Source organism: Dioscorea cayenensis, chromosome 17 (genome assembly GCF_009730915.1).
Source record: "Dioscorea cayenensis subsp. rotundata cultivar TDr96_F1 chromosome 17, TDr96_F1_v2_PseudoChromosome.rev07_lg8_w22 25.fasta, whole genome shotgun sequence".
Classification (NCBI taxonomy): Eukaryota; Viridiplantae; Streptophyta; class Magnoliopsida; order Dioscoreales; family Dioscoreaceae; genus Dioscorea; species Dioscorea cayenensis.
In genome coordinates, this window is record NC_052487.1 from 9,323,624 (window position 1) to 9,344,212 (window position 20,589).

Consider the following 20,589-nt stretch of genomic DNA (forward strand, 5'->3'; position numbering starts at 1 on the left):
TTGATGTTGTTGATGTTGTTGATGCTGCCGCTGATTCTGATGTTGTTCCAGCCATTGGTGGTTTCACTTTTGCTGCTGCAAATGGTGGTCCTGCCATTTCTGCTATGCCGCTATTGTCTACTGTTTCGTATGCCAAACCATTTCCTTACATTTTCAAAATTGAAGTTTTTAATGGAGACAACTTCAAGAGGTGGCAAGAATGAGTCTTCTCAGTTCTAGATATACATGGGGTTACATATGCTCTCATTAATTAAAGACACCAATAGGAAGGAGTGAAAAGCTGCCAAAGGAAAGGAGGTTACTACCAATGCCAACTTGCTGCAAGACAAGCCAAACAAGCCTAATAAAAGGTATGAAAAGAAACATGATTTGAAGCCTAAACCTAATAACCTCACTTTTAAGAAGAAAAGTAATTGTTTTGTATGTGGCAAACTAGGCCACCATATGCCTCAATGCAGAAAGAGGATGGGGAGAAATGCCAATCCTATTAAACCAAATATAAATTTGGTGGAAGAAGATGACATAATTGTTGCGGTCATTTCTCAAGTAAACCTTGTGGCCAATATGAAAGAATGGGTGATAGTCTCTGGTGCTACTAGTTGTGCAAACAAAGATGCTTTTGGGTCCTATACCCAAGTTCAAGAAGGGGAACAAACAGTCTATCTTGGTGATTTATGAACTGCTTCTATTCTGGGCAAAGGCAAAATCCTTCTCAAGCTAACATCTGACAAGACTTTGGCATTAAATGACGTACTTAATATTCTTCACATTCGAAGCAACCTAGTTTCTACGGAATTGTTAGGAAAAGTGGGGGTGAAAGTGTTATTTGAATCTGATAAGGTTGTAATGGCCAAAAATAATAATTTTCAGGGAAAGTGCTATTGTAATCATGGTCTCTTTGTTCTCAATGTTGCTGAAATTATCAATGAATGCTAGTTCTTCTGCTTGATTGATTCTTTTGATTTATGGCATGCTAGACTAGGACATGTTAGTAATGCTTATATTAAAAAGAATACAACAACTTGGTTTGATTTCTAGCAGTAATACATTCATGAGTAAATGTGAAATTTGTGCAGAATATAAGCAAACCAAGAAAACATGTTCACCTGTTCTAGAGAATCAGAATTGTTGAGTTTAATTCACACAGATGTAGGAGATTTAAAGCAAACTATGACCAGAGGTGGTCATAATTATTATGTAACTTTTATTGATGATTTCTCTAGATACTCTAAAGTATATCTACTTAGAAATAAAAATGAATCTTTTGATATGTTTCTGATATATAATGTTGAAGTAGAAAATCAGTTAAATAAGAAAATCAAAACGGTTAGGTCAGATAAATGTGGTGAGTATGTTTTACTTAATGATTATTGTGAAAAGGTAGGTATTATACATGAGACAACTCCTCCTTACTCACCTAAATCTAATGGTGTGGTTGAAACGAAAAATAGGACCTTAAAAGATATGATCAATTGCATGCTAGTTAGGGAATCTTTAGTGGTTAGACTATCCTAGAGTTTGATGGCCATGCCACCTCATCAACCCATTAAACTCTTACTCATTAAATTATCTCTCATAATAGTTACACTATAAAATAGGACCCACAATCAACCCATCAACTTATTAAACTTTCTCTCATTATTTATACTATAAAATAGGACCCACAATTATTTCATCCATTTTTAAACTATTAACATTAATATATTTCATTAAAACATAGTTATTTAATAAATTCTTCAAAGTTTAATAACAAAATTTAATAACATTTAAAATTATATTTCAAAATAAATATTTAAAATATAATAAAAATGTTCTATATTATTTTGAGAAAAAATCAATTAATTTGTGATGTGAATAAATAAAAAATGATTTATCAAGATCATCAAGAAATAAAAAAGCAACTTATTTAAATTAGAAAATACTGAAATTATTACATAATTAAAGTCATTAATAAAAGACATAAAAGCATTCATTTTCGTTTTCATTCACTCCAAAGTGGTGCCAAATATGCTCTACTAAATCGCATCGAAGTTGATGGTGTACTTCTTGATCACATATTTCGGCATTTTTTTCTTATGTATTATTGAAAATCTTGAGTGCACCCTTGACTAGTGTGGAATGGCGATTCACTTTCTTCGTTATCCCAATTTGTGATTGTATCCCCTTCATCTTCAACAATCATGTTTTGCAATATTTTGCATGTGTACATTATATCTCTCAACTATTCCCTGTGCCAAAATAAGCAGCGCCACGAACAATTGCCCATTGAGATTGAAGCACGCCCAAAGCTCGCTCATCGTCTTTTCTTCCAGCCTCTTGCATTTGTTTGAACTTGATTCCCTTTGGGTCTTCCTGATATGAAAAACTTTTCACAAATGTTGTCCAATTTGGATATATGCCATCAACAAGATAATATCCTTCCGTGTATGTTGGAACCCCTTGATCCCCTCGAGTGAATTGGCATTTCCATGCGACTGGGTAAATTTTCCAATGCCAATGCATGCAATCTATGCTACCAAGCATACTAGGAAAACTGTGTCGCTGAGAATGTAGTTGAAGTAAATGTCCAACATCATCATTATTGGGTCTTCTTAGGTATCTTGCTGCAAAAATTTCAATAATACATCGACATAATTTAAATAGGCATTCAATTGCAGTACATTCGGCAATTCATATGTACTCATCATACTGATCAGCCGGTGCCCCATATGCTAATTGTCGAATAGCAACAGTACATTTTTGAAGTGGTGAAAGCCATCGTTTACTAGTTGCATCAACCCTTAATTGGAAATATTCTGAATGATTTGCCAGTGCTTCTACGATTCACAGAAATAATGCCTTGCGCATTTAAAATCTTTGACGAAATACATTATCAGAATAAATAGGTTCATCGGTGAAGTAGTCATTGAAAAGCCTTTCATGTCTTGCTTCACGATCACGATTCAAATGCCTTCGGGTTTTTCTAGGGCCACTAGATGATTCACCCTTTTTCCGCCTCTCCCATTCCATAAGTAATGCACATATCTTTTCTTCCAAATCATCCATCAACTCATCTACCAAAAATTGCTTGATTTGTTCCAACTGGGAAGGATCCAATATCAAGAATCTTAACAAAGTGATGTAGTGTACAAAACTTTGAATTTGTTAAGTGGAGAAGCATGGAACTTATTCTCATATATATACATATAGCACAACGGCTACTTTATAATGGCTAGTTTCAAACGGCTAGTTTATAACGGCTAGTTTATAATGGTTAGTTTCAAATGGCTACTTTATAACGGTTAGTTTACAATGGCTATTTTATAATGGCTAGTTCCAGACGGCTAGTTTTCAAACACGCATTATATTATAAATAAAATTACATTACGATATTACATCAATTTAAAATTACATTGCATCAAAAACAAAATTACATTACTTGACTGGAATTTAAAATTACATAATATTAAAATTACATTGAATTAAACATAAAACAAATAAAATTTAAATATTATATTTTGATTTTATAACATTACACATAAGACTATGATTCTCGAGTTGTTCAGCATTCATGTGGCTAGTATCCATGGTCAAAATTTGATGATCAGCAACTATTTCAAAAGATTTTTTCAAACTTCTTACTTCTGCTAATTTTTCATTCCTCCATTATCGTAATTCTGCCCACCTTGCTTCCATTTCTTCGTCTACAATTGATTTTTCAACCACATTTGACTTCCCTTTTCTCTTTGCCTTTGCCTTTGCCTCTACTGCTTTTTGGCCAATAGGACGGACCCCGACCTCACTGTCATCTACATCAATGCTTGTATCCGCATTGGATGATGATGTATAAGCACCACTTTCATTGATCTTTAATTTCTTTAAAGACCTAGCAAGAGGAGTTTTGGTTTCCATTTTGGATCATCTTTCAACATGACCCAAACATGCTTATGGATGAAATGCTTTATACGATTCTGATAATATAGAGTACGAGCATGTTCCTTCAATTGATCGTCATTCCATCCACTATGATGCTCCCCTAATAATCTGTTGTATATTTGGTTAAATTCATTAATATGTGGAATCATCCAAAACCAATGTTGCTTACAGCTAGTTGTTTTTCTCCTTGGACCAGATCATCGATTTTCATTGAAATAGTCAGTCACTCTTTTCCAAAATGTTCTATCATTATGGGCAGTACCCACAGCACTATCAGTTGAAATTGTAAGCCATGCACTCACAAGCATTTTATCATCTTCCATGCTCCATGGTTGTCGTTTTTCAACTTGATCTACATGTTGATCTTCATTCAGAACGATATTCTCAATCCCTAGTTGTGTGCAAAAAGGGGAAATTGAGAGTCAGAAAATGAACCTGTTTCTGTTGTATTTTGTTGATCTTCATCAGAATTTTTATCTAAATTTTGGGGTCCCTTAAAGGAATTTGAAAGCCACTTGTTTCAATGTTGATTTGTTGACTTGTCATACCCATGATTGGATTGAAGAAACTAGGTCTAGAAAACATAGGATATTCATATGGAAAATTTGGTTGATTTGGGACATTTGGATAAAAATGGGGAAAATCTTGTAAGGTGGGATAATTTTGTGAGTTCTGAGGATAATTTTGGAAATTTTGCATATTTGGTGGGAAGAAAGAATGTGGAAAATTTTGAAAATTATTTGGAAAACTCGGAGCTTGGGAAGATGGAGGAGTATTTTTATGCATAATATAATTGAAAATTTGAAATGAAGAAGTGGAGAAGAATGTAAGTTTTGTTTGCGTATGTGAGTGTATTTATGGAAGTAAAATAAAAATTTAAGAATTAAAAATTAAAAAATAAAAAATAAAAATAGAGCAGTTGCATCATCAAAATGGTTGAATTTTAAAAATAATGAAAAATATTAAAAGGCTGGTTCAAACAACCGTTTGGTTGATTAAAATATTAAAAAAAATTAAAAAAAATAACGTGGGTCCCACCGCTGAGTGCTCAATGGCCGTTGAGCGCTTAGCGGCCACTGAGCTCTCATAATGGGGCTTCCATGATTGAGCGCTCAATGAGCGCATGAAGCCCCCCCATTAAAGATGCCCTTATTTCTATTGCACAAGATAACCTTTCGGGTGAAGCTATACTTTTAGCATGTCATTTGCAAAATAGAATCCCCTATAAGAAAACTAGTAAGACACCTTATGTGTTATGGAAAAGATATTCTCCTAATCTAAAATATTTGAAAGTGTGGGGGTGTCTTGCTAAAGTTATGCTACTTGATCCTAAGAAAAGGAAGACAGGTTCAAAGACATCTGATTGTTTATTCATTGGTTATGCTGAACATAGTGCTGCATATCGATTTCTAGTGCTTTAAAAGTGATGTTCTAGATTGCAACACTATAATTGACACCAAGAATGCTGAATTTTTTGAACATATTTTTCCTTTGAAATGTGATACTATTTCTTATGCACCTTTTAGTAGAAATGACAATGAAATTGAGGATTTGAGAAAGAGTAAAAGACCAAGAAAAGTAAATACTTTTGGAAATGATTTTTATACCTATCTTGTTGATAATGAACCTCAAACTTATTTTGATGCCATTTCTTCTAATGAGGCCCTCTTTTGGAAAGAAGCTATTAAAACTGAAATTGATTCTATTGCTCAAAATAAAACTCTAATTTTAGTTGATTTACCTCATGGAGCTAAACCTGTTGGTTGCAAATGGATTTTCAAGAAAAAAGTTTAAACCTGACTGTTCTATTGAAAGATATAAAGCTTGATTGGTTGCAAATGGTTTTTCTCAAAAGCAAAATGTTGATTTTTTCGATATCTTTGCGCTAGTGGCTAGAATTTCTTCTATTCGAGTTTTAATTGCTTTAGCTTCAATTCATAAGCTTTTTATTCACCAAATGGATGTTAAAACAACGTTTCTAAATGGTGATTTAGAAGAAGAAATTTGTATGGAATAACCTGAGGGATGTGTGGTTCTTGGTCTTGAAAATAAAGTGTGTAAGCTTCTCAAATTATTATATGGCTTAAAACAAGCACCGAAACAGTGGCATGAGAAATTTGATCAAGTTTATTAAATGATGGTTATACTTCTCTTGAAGGGGATACATGTGTCTACACAAAACTTAATGGTAGTGATTGTGTGATTATGTGCTTATATGTAGATGACATGCTTATCTTTAGTACTAGTCTTGAGCTAGTATATAAAGCAAAAGGTTTTCAAGCTTCTAAATTTGATATGAAGGATATGGGTGAAGCTAATATGATTTTAGGTGTTAAAATCATAAGGGAAGATGATGGAATAATGCTATCACAAGAACATTATGTTGAGAAACTGCTTAAGAAGTTTGGACATTATGGTGTCACACTAGTGAGTACTCCTTATGATGCTAACACTCAACTAAAGACAAATAAATGTGATCCTATCGCTCAATCTGAGTATGCTAAGATCATAGGGGGTCTGATGCATTTGATGAATTTTTCTAGACCTGACATTGCTTATGCTGTATATTGATTGAGCAGATACACACATAACCCTAATCATGAACATTGGACTAGCTTAGCTAGACTAATGAGATATTTGAGAGGTACCATGAGCTATGGTATTATATATAGTGTATTTTCTGTTGTATTAGAAGGATACAGTGATGCTAGCTGGATTTCAGATACAGATGAAACTAAATCCACTAGTGGTTATGTGTTCACTCTTGGTCGAGGAGCAATTTCTTGGAAATCAACCAAACAAGCTATAATTGCTAAATTAACAATGGAGTCTGAATTCATTATTTTAGAGTTGGATGGAAATGAAGCTGAGTGGTTGAAAAACCTCTTACCAAGTATTCTTTTGGGTATAAGGCCCACATCTCCTGTGTCTATGCATTGTGATTGCCAAGCGGTAATAGTCATTGCAAAAAATAAGACATTCTATGGGAATATTAAGATTTTATATTTTTGGTACTAGTGGACTCTATATAGGTTCTATATGGGCTTAGGGGTCTTACACCAAAAAGTCTTATGACTTAGTAACTCAACCCTTATACCTATATAAATCCATTACACTTCTATCACACAACCGATGTGGTACTATATTTCCAACACCCTCCCTCAAGTTCAACTAGGTCATTTTTTTCCTAGTTTGAACTTGCTCAGATTTGTACACCAGAGATCTTTTTACCAGGACTTGTACACTATTTTGTCTTAGAGGTCCTACACACATGACTTGTACACTACTTGTGTCTCAGAGGTTTTACTCATATATACTTGTACACCACTTGTGTCTCAGAGGTCTTTTTTTTAATATATATATTGGGCTTCACTATATTGCTCTGATACCATGTTAACATTTTATATTTTTTGTACTAATGGGCCATATATGAGCTTTATATGGATTTAGGGGTCTTACACCAAAAAGTCTCAAGACTTAGTGGCTCAACCCCTATACCTATATATAAACCCATTACAATTCTATCCACAATCGATGTGGTACTATATTTCAAACAGGAAAAACATGCATATTCGATTGAGACATGATATTGTGAAGCAGCTGCTAAGAGATGGAATTACATCCATTAAATATGTGAAGTCGGAAGTAAATTTGCTTGATCCTCTGACTAAACCTTTGGGAAGGAAACTAATATATGAAACATCAAGGGGAATGGGACTAAAGCAAATTTGAGTTATCAACAATGATGGTAACCCAACCTATGTGATTGGAGATACAATGAATTAGGTTCATATGGGTAATAACAAGTCTTTAGTTGATTTGTTGGGCACTATATATATGCATGTCCCTCCTATGGTGTAAATAGTGCAAACTGCAATAAGAGTGAGGTTGAGTTAAACTCGTAATAAAATTCCATATCTTTTATAAGTGGTGTATTAAATTGCAGTATACACTTGATGGAATGACCTATATGAGTGTGGAGTGGGGCTGCTCCTATGGATTATGCCAAATTCCCTAGAGCACTCATGAATATCCAGGAACGCGCATGGTCTATTAGCGCACAACAGTGTAGAACAACAGAGTTGTGAACGTATAATGTGATTGATGAGAACTTTAGTTTACAAAAGAGTTCTTGGTTCATAGAAGCTTCATGCTTCACCACTTATTCTATAAATTAAATCTTACTTCTTTCTAGTTCTGGTTCATAGTCTAAAGACACCAGAATTGATGTATTATACAAAATAAGAAAGACCCAACAGTGACCTTTGTCATCCTTTTGAAATGTCGGGGTTGTTGTAAGGGATGATGACATTTCAAAAAGGAACTAGTCTAATATGGACTTAGTAAAACTATTTTCCTCCATTACTTATGTACCCCTATTATCACTCTAACAACCTTATTTTATGAATGTGGGTTTTTAAGATTTCAAAACTACCCATTAGTGAGAGATATATAAGAGATCTCAAAATATTTAAGAAGATAAGATAAGGAAAAATCTAACTCTCTTTTACCTTTTTAGCCTTTCTTCTTACAGCTGTGTTGATCTTCTATCTTTATCAGTTGTTCCTAATCCTATTTTATATAGAAGAGCTTGTTGAATCCTAGAGGATACGCCGTGCTAATTTTATCATTGGTGTTGTCGGTGAATTAACCGTGAGGACAGTGATAACACGCATCAAGCTATAAATTTTAGTTTTCACCTAATAGTTCACGTCTCAATATTACAACAGGTTCTAGGAGGATATGTGCCTTTCCATGGGCTTTAACTGAGAACATAAAAGTCCAGGATAATCTTAGGTAGTTGAACTCACAAAGTTTACTGTGGTCTCAAAAGATAATGGGTTCCCATGACCTTTCAACCCTCCTAAGTTCTCATTGACATATGAAGTTGGAGGATCTAAAGTAGACGAAAAAGGCTCCATCCCCGGATTCAATGCCCTTACAAAGTAGAAATAGTCTTGGAAGCCAGTTAAATCATTTCACATACCTTTGGTGATGATTGCCAAGACTCAATCAGATTCGCGTAGGCTAATCAAGGTACCAATAGAGCTTAATCTAATAGTAATAGCATTGTATCCCCAACATAGCTCAATTTGATCCTGATCTAGATTCGGCAACACAAAGAATAGCCAGATCTAGGTCAATAATGCCTTTGATGCAAAAGGAAGACCAATCTGGGATGGACGAGCTTCTACGATGCGGCGTGAAGCTTAATTAGGGCTCACAACACTTAAGATATCTTGCAGTGTTGCCTCTATCTTATTTGTTAGAACTTGAGCATTGGAGATCTAATAGACTTAAATGTAAATAAAACAAGAAACAGAAAAAAAGGAAAAAAATAAAAAAAGAAGAGAGAAAAAAGGTGGAAGTATTAGAGTGGTTGGCATGCATGTCAACCACCTTCCCTTTCTTGCTTGTGGCATGCTTCATCCCTATGTTCTTATCTTCTCTTCTTCACTTCTTTTTTGGAGACGCTTGGTTTAAGATATACAAAAGTGTGGTTTAAAGGAATCTGTTTTGTAGGTTAAGTTATTAGTAAAATTATAATAGAATTGATATTAATACCCTTAAATGATTATGTTTGTTTAGTATTAATTTTGTGGCAAAACAGTAAATGGCAATCACGCCTTTCTTTCAAAATATTCAAAAATAATCTGATAAAACGCATGGAATATAAATTATACAACATGAAAATGGTGATGGCGGTGATGGTGGAGATTAGAAAGGTTTATTATGATATAATGATGGGAAACTAGATTAAGAATAAACGCTGTTTATATGTTGTGAGGAAAAGAGAGAAGTAAGAAGAAGAAAAAACAAAGCAAATAGGGAAAAGGATGATGCTCCATTCTCATGGATTTGTTCATTATTTGAAATTTTTTCAAGGACTATAACATAATAATAATTAATATGGTAAAATGGGCACAACTTCTCCTTTACCACCTATAGATGAAGTTTTTGCAGAAGTCTGTAAAGAAGCTAGTAGAAAACGAGTCATGCTTGGTGAAAAGAAAGATGTTGCTCCTATAACCGTGAGTAGTGATCGACCCATTAAGACTTCAACCCTTGCTCGTAGAAGTGCTCCAGATCGATCTAATGGAGATCAAAGAAAGGGAGGACTACCATGGTGTAATCACTGTAATAGAAATGGTCACGCCAGTGATACTTGTTGGGATATTCACGGTAAACCAACTAATTGGAAGACAAAGGGAGTCAGAGAGACAAACTGAGCAAAGGTTTTCAAAGCTTCTATAGAAGGGAAGATGGAGGAGAATTGAGAGAATGATGGAGTATTTCTGAACAAACTCCTGATTGAACAACTCCAGAATCTCTTAAACCAACCAAAAGGGAGTAATTCAAATGTTGTAGGAAACAATTCTGGTGGAGCAAGTAGTAACTTTGCTCAAAAAGGTACTTTTTCATGTTAAAAATTCAATTTCTTAGATGCTCGACTCAGGAGCATCGGATCATATGATAGGTAATCAATCCATCTTCCTTTCCTACACTCCATGTCATGGAAATTTTAAAGTTAAGGTGGTTAATGGAAGCTATTCTTTTGTTGTTGGAAAGGAGTCAATTAGTCTTTCAAATTCTATCACAATTCATTTAGTTTTGCAAGTTGCAAATCTAACCTGGAATCTTATTTCTATTAGTAAGTTGACCAATGAATTGAATTGCATTGCATTGCTGATTTTTCTCCTACATGTTGTAAAATTCAGGAATTGGAATAGGGGAAGATGTTTGGCAGTGCTAGGAAGGTAGGCGGACTCTACTATTTTGAAGATGATGAATGCGTGAATAAACAAGCTTATGTGGCTGAAAGTGAAGCTTTTTTCCTCTCTAAATCTGATGTAATAATGATGTAGCATCTCAGGTTAGGACACCCAAATTTCCATTGCCTCAAACATTTGTTATCACAGCTTTTCATGAATAAAAATCCAAATTCATGTCTATGAAGCGTGTCAATTTGCCAAACACACGCTCTAACTTCCCAAACCTACCATATACAAAATTTGAATTTTTTTTCTCTCTTTCATAGTGATATATGGAGACCTTCTCGTGTCAAAATATTTCAGGAATACGATGGTTTATTACATTTATTGATGATCACACTAGAGTTTGTTGGGTTTATCTCCTTAAAGACAAATCCCATGCTGGAAAAACCTTCAAAATTTCCCACTCAATGATAAAAATCAGTTCAATGCCTTCATAAAAGCCTTCTGAACTGATAATGACAAGGAATATTTCAACTTAATTCTTGGTTATTACCTTAAGACCAATGGCATAATCCATCAAAGTTCATGTCCCGACACACCACAACAAAATGGTGTTACCGAACGGAAAAATCACCATCTTTCTGAAGTTGCTAGAGCCCTAAGGTTTGCTATGAATGTTCCTAAATATCTGTGGGAAGAAGCTGTACTAATAGCTGCTTACCTTATAAACCGCATGCCCTAATAAATCCTCAATTATGTCACTCCAATGTCAATCCTTCTTCAGATCTACCCAACCTTTCGATCCGTGTCATCTATCCCACTAAAAGTCTTTGGTTGTACTTCATTTGTCCATGTTCAGCCACAATATCACTCTAACTAAGTATGATCCAAAATCAATCAAATGTGTATTCATTGGATATTCACCAACTCAGCGCGGATATAAGTGTCGCTCCCCTACTCTTCGTCATGTTTTCGTATCCATGGATGTTTCTTTCATTGAGTAACAACCTTTTTTTTAGCCTACTTATCTTTAGGGGGAGATGTTGATGGAAAATAAATTGACTTGGGATGAACCTTTTTTTTTAATCCATATCAACCTTCCATATTTTCGTCACCTATTATTGACACACAACTGTAGTCTTTACCACAAGAGCAAAAATCAGATTTAGAGATAGGGGAAGTTAATTGTAAGTTACCTAAGTTACTTGTTTACTCATGCAGGAAACTGAATCTAGAAAAGTAGTGAAGCCAACACTCTACATGACCATGAATCAGACTTGAATCTCAGTACTGAACACGAATCTGAAGTACAAAAAAGTGAAGGACAACGTAATAATTCAATTCAACAAACTGATGATGGTCTAGATCCTCCTATTGCCTTGAGAAAAGGAATTGAACTCAACATCCCATAGCTAGATTTATATCTTATAACAAACTGTCTTCAAGTTTCCAGGATTTTTCTACTCTATTAACCAAGACGGAGGTTCCGGAGTGCATTGAAGAAGCTTTAGCTAATTCGAAATGGAAGATGGTATTTCAAGAGGAAATAAATGCTTTGGAAAGGAATGGAACTTGGGAGATGGTTGAATTACCAAAAGGAAAGAAAACATTAGGTTGTAAGTGGGTCTTCACCATCAAGTTCAATGTTGATAGAAGTATAAGTCGGTACAAAGCTAGGCTTGTTGCAAAAGGGTTTACTCAAACCTATGGAGTGAATTATCAAGAGACATTCGCTCATGTGGCGAAGTTGAATACTGTTAGAGTCCTTTCTTTAGCATCTAACCTAGATTGGCCACTCCAACAATTAGATGTTAAAAATGCATTTTTAAATATTAACCTGCATGAAGAAGTCTATATGGATTTACCACTTAGTTTTGGAAATGGAAATAGTCTGTCTATAGATTGAAGCAATCTTCTAGGAAGTGCTTTGATAAATTCAGATGTGCTGTCAAGAGGAAAGGATTCACACACGCTCAGTTCGACCATACTCTATTCTACAAACACTCTAAAGATGGCAATATAACCATTCTTATAGTGTACATAGATGATATTATTGTTACCAGAGATGATCTAGTGGAACTAGAAGTTTTGAAGAAGTATCTTGTAGCTGAATTTGAGCTAAAGGATCTTAGTGCTCTACAGTATTTCCTTGGCATGGAAGTGGCTAGAAGTAAGGTAGGAGTTTCTATCTCACAAAGGAAATATATCCTTGATTTACTCACAGATTAGGGATGTTAGGTTGTAAACCTAGTGGGACACCTATGGAACCAAACACGAAGGTAAGTGTTAAAGAAGGAAAGGAGGTTGACCAAGAATAGTATCAAAGGCTGGTGGGAAGGTTAATTTATTTGTGACATAAATGATCCGACATTTCATTTGCCGCGAGTATGATTAGTCAATTTATGCACTCACCAAAGGAGAAACGTCTTGAAGCAGTTCATAGGGTCTTGAGATATTTAAAAAGAAGACCAGGCAAAGGACTGTTTTTCAAGAAGAATGATTCATGGTCGAACTTTTTACGAATGCAGATTGGGTAGGTTCTTCAGTTGATAGAAGAAGGTCTACTTCAGGTTATTATTCATATGTCTGGGGTAATCTAGTGAGTTGGAGAAGCAAGAAGCAATCAGTTGTTGCTCAGAGTAGTGCTGAGGCTAAGCTCCGTGCTTTAGCTCAGGGAATTTGTGAAGGTATATGGTTGGAAAGGATACTTACAATGCTAAAGATGATCAATAACTATCATATGAAAGTGTATTGTAATAACAAAGCTGCAATAAATATTGCTCAAAATCTTATCCACCATGATAGAACAAAACATGTGGATATAGATCGCCACTTCATCATGGAGAAAATTGACAAGGGAAGAATCTACATGACATATGTACCCACTAGAGAACAAACAACTAATGTCCTTACCAAGGGTCTACATAAACCTTCATTTAATGGTCTACTTGGCAAGCTGGGCATGATAAACATATATGCTTGAACCTGAGGGGGAGAGTTGGAAGAATTCTATTTTTGGGAGATTTAATTAGAGTGATTTCGAGCTATTCTTTATTTTGTGATCATATTTTGGGAGATGATTATTTTCTTCCTTTCTTGTAGATTCTTCTCTCCTTACTTGTAGAGTTGCTTGTTGTATTTTTATCCCTATGTATACAGGGTGCATTATCAAAGGGAAAATGCAGAAAATTTTTCTTCCTAAAAACTTTTACCAAAAAATACTAATGCATTATAGCAATGTAAGTTTTATTCCTTTATGGCTTTATTCTTCATTATAGGAAAGGTTTGAGATCCACATGAATGATTAAGACGTCCTAGACAGAGATAAGCATTTGAAGCACTTTGATGAGTGGATGACGTATGATTTATGGTGTTGGTCTTGTCAACATTTATGCAGTTTTATTCTGAGAGTTCATAAAAGAATAGTTTGAAAGATATAATAATAGCCTTTGCTTGTGGCAGAGCTACTTCTAAATGATTTGAATAGAATTTTAACCTTCTTGTTTTTGAGTTTAATTTTATTCTTGAATACTTACTTGATAATGAAGTTGCGTGCTTATGATGTGTAATTTGATAGATGCTCAATGCCGTTTCTGTACCTTTTTTAATAAGAACCTAGCTGGGTCATAGCCTCAGTGAGACAGATTTAGATAAGTCTTTGAGACTGCACTCTATTTTGTGCTTAGAATAAGACTTCTGAAAATATGAAAAGAAAAGCTTTTTCAAAAACCCAACTATACCCTTTTGGGAGGTGATTCCGAGTGCTTTTGCCTTTGAGGCAATCTATGTCTATATGCTAAAGGATTTGCTCATAGGATAGAGCTTTAGACAAGCTTGAGCACTAGCAATTAGCTCTTTTAGGAACACTAGAGTTAAGAGGACATGACCAAAGATATTGAGATAAGGCACATGTGTTAAAAATGAAGATAAATCTAGTTTCCCATGTGTTCAAACAAAATAAAAAATTTACTCATGCTAATGGTTGGTAGCCATTAATTTTGACCTTGAAGCCATGCTAATGGTTGGTAGTCATTATCCTTGACTTTGCCACCATTGTGTGTAATTAGAGCCACCCAAGTGCTGTTTTTTTCCAAAATCTTTGCCTATAAAAGGGGAAGATCTTCGGATGTTGAAGTATTCCTAAGTTCATAAGTGTTCTTATGAACCAGCAAGAGAAAAATCAAGAGAGTGAGTGTGATAGTTTTTGAGCAAAAATATTATAAAATCCTTTTGAATATTCTTTGAGGGTGACACACAAAAGAGAGTTTGTGAGGTGTAATTTTTGTACTCTTGAACAATTCTTCATAGTGAGTATTGTAGTGATAGCATTAAATAGGACGTAGTCTGAACCTGTATAAATTTTGGTGTCTTGTTTCTTCTTTACTCTACTCTCTTATTTTATTTTATATCATTATTGTTAAGTGAAATTTAGGTCACACAATCCTACAAATTCCTAATAATATGAGACCTAGTTATGCTGAGGATTTTGTTATTGAAATCTTTTGTTTGATGGATTAATGTTTAATAAGCTTTTAATCTACAAGTTTTATTGCAGGAAGTTTTTCCTCTGCTTCAGTAATAATCTTTTATGTATGATACAAAGTGATATTGACTATGATGTTAGTGAGGATTTTGAATACTAGTATAAAACCTATGTTTTGTGTGAAAATCTTGTGGTGATACTGAGCATTTGGCTCACACTCCCTAATCTATTGTCAAAGGAATTAGTTGTCCATTTAAAGTTAGCAGATTTTATGCAACATATAAAGTCAGTGGAATATTTGTAAATATTTTACTCTCCTGATTAGGATATATTAGTTGTTTTAGATGCTAAAGATTTGTAATTTCACTGTATTCTAGAGCTAAAAATCAGCTAATATTATTGTTATATAATGACAATTTTCCACCAAGAGAAAGCACACTTTTCTTAAAAATAACTAAGTTTGTCATGGTTTCAGAGATACAATTCAAATTTGTTTGGTCCAATTGTCCATTACATCCTAGTTTAGTCCCTTGTTCCTATTTATTCTTGATCAAGTTTTCTCAACCTCATGCCTTTAGTTAAGTATGATGCTTTCTTCATTTGGTTTAATGGCAAAAAGTACTCAGCTTGGACATTCCACTTCTAAATTTTTGTCAAAGGGAAGACTTATGGGGCTATGTTGATGGCATCACTCTTGCTCCGGACAAAAACAAAGACAAGATTGAGAGTGCCAAGTGGGAGATCAAGGATGCTCAAATCATGGTTGGATTATAGGATCTGTCAAATCCAACATTGTCTTGAATCTTGGGCCTTCCAAGACTTCAGCCGAAATGTGGACTCATCCCAAGAAACTTTATAGTCAGCATAACACTGCTTGTTGATTCCAACTAGAAAATGAGTTAGCTACTCTTTAGCAAGTTAGTTTCTCAATCTCTTATTTTTACTCTTGTTTCATGAATCTTTGGGATGAATATACTAATATTGTTTATGCTCCCGTACCTACAAAAGGTCTCAAATCTGTTCAAGCAGTCCATTAAATTATTGCAAAAAGGATGGTCATATTATCAAGGAATGTCCTCTTAAACCTCCTTAGAAATTTGAGACATCATATACAACTTTAAGTGGGCCTTCAAATACTAGCGGTTATGTGAATGCAACAGTGACACAAAATGCCCTAACTCCTATTCAGCCTGTGACCCCTGAACTGATTCTGTGAATGATCATTTCTGCATTCACCACTTTAGAACTCTTGAGTAAACCTTTTCCTACATTACCTACTTGGTATTTTGATTATGAATCTTCTAATCATATGACAAATAATGCTCATTTTCTTACTAATACAAACAAATATTCTGGAAATTTTAAGATTCACACTATTGATGGCAACTATTTACTTATTACAGCCACTGGTGATATTTCTTCCTCTCTAACTAATTTCTCTTTCTCTTGACCTTACTACTAATCTTATTTGTCAGCCAATTGGTTGATAATAATTGCAATGTCGCATTTTCTAAGCCTGATTGTGTTGTTTAGGATCAGCAGTCAGGGAGGATGATTGTGAGGGGGCCTAAAGTTGGACGTTTTTTCCTATCCAATTTCCTTCTTCACGTCTCTCATTGCTCCTTGTCACTTGCAATTATGCTTATATTAATTACCGAGCTTGGCATAAAATGTCTCGGACATCCAAACAATATTGTTCTTTCTGATTTGCTAAAATTTGGTTTATTTAGGAATAAAAGGTCACCTTCTCATACTGTTATTCAATTTGATTGGAATGCCTGTAAACTTGGCCAAAGCAAAAGTTTTCCATTTTTAACTCATACACCAAACAAACTTTAGCCGTTTGATTTGATTTGATGTGAGGGGTATAGCACCAGTTACTTCTCATGCTAATTACAAGTACTTTGTTATTTTTAGTGATGACTATAGTCGTTTCACATGGATTTAGTTTTTGCATTCTAAAAACGAAATATTTTCAGTTTTCAAGCTTTTTCATGCAGATATTCAGACTCAGTTTTTTGCGAAGAATTTTTCATGCAGATATTCAGACTCATTTGTTTCAAGAATTTTTGCTAGCTAATGGTATAATCCCTCAAAGGCCTTTTCCTTCAACTTTTTAACAAAATGGGATGGCTGAAAGAAAAAACCGTCATCTTCTCGATGTTGATCATACCCTTTTATTTATGTCATTTGTGCCCTTCAAATTCTGGTGTGAAGATCTCTCCACTACTGTACACCTTATTTATAGGTTACCCTCTTATTCATTGAACCATGTCTCTCTCACTCGGTTATTTAGTCATACTCCAAATTATTCTAACCTCCGTTCATTTAATTATAGTTCTATGCTCATCTTTCACAAAATGAACCTAAAAAACTTATGACTCAATCAGTCAAGTGTGCTTTTTCTAGGATACTCTACACAAAAAAAAAGGTTTCCTTTGTTATGATCCTAATCTATGTTGTATTTGGGTTTTTAGAAATGTGGTATTTCTGGAAAGTTAGTATTCCTTTTTCCACATACCAAGATCGCCCTTCTCCTTCATGTTCTATTGTTCCCTTGTTTGCTAACTCCTCTATAGCTTCCTTATCTCCTAAACTACTCTTGGTGTATTATAGGCGCACCCCAGCCATTTCAAATCAAACTACCACACCTCCAGAGCCTCCTTAAGTTGATTCCCTTGTTGTTGATCCTGTTCCAGCAACTGCACCTACCACTCGTAAACGTAGTACTCAAGTTAGTCAATCCCAGACAGGTATGATTTTTTCTAATCTTGTATCCTTGACAACCACCTTATTCTCTATTTCTTTTCCCTCATGTTAAAAATAGGCAATGGAGCATGAGTCTTCGTAGAAAGCTATTGAAATAGAACTTTTTGCACTTGAAGAAAACCAAACTTGGGATATTGTAGCACATCCCCCATCTGTGATACCTTTTTGCAGCGAGTTTGTATTTTCTATTAAGCTTCTTTCTATTGGATTCACTGAGCATTATAAAGCTCGACTAGTGATGCTTGGGAACAAGCAAGAATATGGGCTAGAATATGATGAGACTTTCGCACCGGTAGCTAAGATGACCACTGTGCAAACCATATTAGCCCTTGTTGCATCTCAATCATGGTTTTTACTTTAAATGGACGCCAAGAACGCATTCTTACATGGTGATCCAAAGGAAGAAGTTTACATAAAACTTCTCTTTGGTATGCCCACTTTTTCACCTAATGATGTTTGCAAACTAAAATGTTCTTTATATGGTTTCGAAAGTTTCAATCCACTCTTCTTAATTTTTTTATACAAAGCTGAGATGACTCCTCTTTGTTTCTTCAAAGAACATCTAAGGGTATAGTTGTACTCCTTGTTTACGTTGACGATATTGTTATCATTGGTTTTAATATGCAAGCCATCACTCAGCTTTAGAAATTGATACATTTTACTTTTCATATGAAAGACCTTGGTCAACTCACTTCTTGGGTTTAGAAGTACATCATCGAGCTTAAGGCATCATCTTATGGGAGATAGTAAGATCCAAAACCCAGGGGTCTTTCCATGAATCCAAGTCATCCGGGTTTGAAGATATGATTTTCAAATTGTTCTTGAGGAAATCAATGGATTTGCAAATAGATTTGAAGAACCAAGAAGAATGAGCAGGCATGGAAAAACTCCAAAGATGACAATCACAATACTTGTTTTTAAAAATATCCACCCAAATCTTACTCTCTGAATTTAGAATAGCAAAAATGTTTTTGTCTATAAGAGCGTGTTTAACAAGTCTGAGATTACGAATTCCAAGCCTCCCCCTCAGATTTCCTTTGAGTAGAGAGAGCCCAACCAATCGAGAAACCCCAGAGAAATTCCCTAGCGAGCTTGGAGATAGAATCAAGGATAGTATTAGGGAGATTTATGGCTGAGAGGATATAGTTTGGGATGGCAAAGATAGTGCTATTGATTAGAACAGTTCGGCCAGCTAAAGAAAGCTAAGAATGATTCCATGAATGAATAGCCGACTGGACTCTATTAGGAAGACAGTTTAATTGATTTATAAGAAGTCTTTTGGGAGAGATAGGGGCACCAAGGTAAGTAAAGGGGAAATTACCAATCCTAATACCAAGAATTGTAGAAATAGATTTGGTAATTCTCCAATTGCACCAGGAGGGGAGGTAAATTCCATATTTGGAAGGATTAGTTTTTGGCCAATGAGCTTTTGATAAATGTTAAGGCAGAGAAGGCAATTTCTAGTAGTTTTCCTAGAAGCTGTAAAGATTAATATGAGATCATCCGCAAACATTAGGTGGTTGAAATTTCAAGGAAGATTGTTGTTGAAACCAGGAACAAGGTTGAGAGTCAAAGCCTTATTAAGAATAGCAGAGAGAGTTTGAGAGATGAGAAGGAAGAATAAAGGGGATAATAGGTCACCCTGTCTAACTCCTCTACTACTATTAATCCAAGAAGAGTGTTGCCAATTAATAATAAAGGAAAACGAAACAATGGTCAGCGCAGCACGAATCTAAGAAATCCAAATCACAGGAAAAGCCATTTACCCACTCAACAGTATCAAATGCTTTTTCAATATCTATTTTAAGCATCATCCTAGGGGAGTAGTTAAATCATATTCAAGACTATGGGTAATTTCCTGGGCTGCAATTATATTATCATAAGCGCCACGCCCCAGAATAAACCCAGTTTGTTCAGGGCCGATGAGATTATGAATCGCAGACTTTAAACAATTTGCCAAAAGCTTTGCTAAAATTTTGTAACACACATTACAGAGAGAAATTGGGCGGAAATGAGAAACATAAGTGGGGTTATCTTTTTTAGGAATCAAAGTGACAAAGGTTTTCCCCCAGGAAAGAGGCAATATAGCATTTTCAAAAAATAGGAAATAGCTTTGAAAAGGTGTTTGCCAATGATGTTCCAAAAAAAAAAGATAGAACTCCACATTAAGGCCATCAAGGCCAGGACTTTTTCCCTGGGGCATTGAGTTAAGTGTTTGAAAGACTTTACTCATAGAGATAGGTCGAATCAAAGATGCTTGATCCTTATCACCCAACACAAGAAAATCATCCAGTATGGCTTTAATCAGAGAATCAATAGTGAAATCAGAAGAAGACAACCAAAGATTTTTATAATGTTGAACAAAATAATTCTCAATATCTCTTTGATCAGTAAAGATAGTACCTGAGTGGTCTGGTACTGAATTCACCTTATTTTTATGCTTACGAATCTTGACAAAGCTATGGAAAAAACTTGAATTTTGGTCTCCCTGAGTAAGCCACAGTGAGCGAGCCCTTTGCTCCTAGTAAATTGATTTTTGTCTTTGCAGAGCAGCGAGACGATTTCAAAGAGCTCTGAGCCAAGTGATCCCCCAGTCATCAGATGGGATGTGATAAAGATCTTACTGGAGGGGGGAGGGGAGTCACACGTAGTAAGAAAAAGAGGAGAATGATCGGAGGTAATACGAGCCAGGTGTTGATTTGAGAT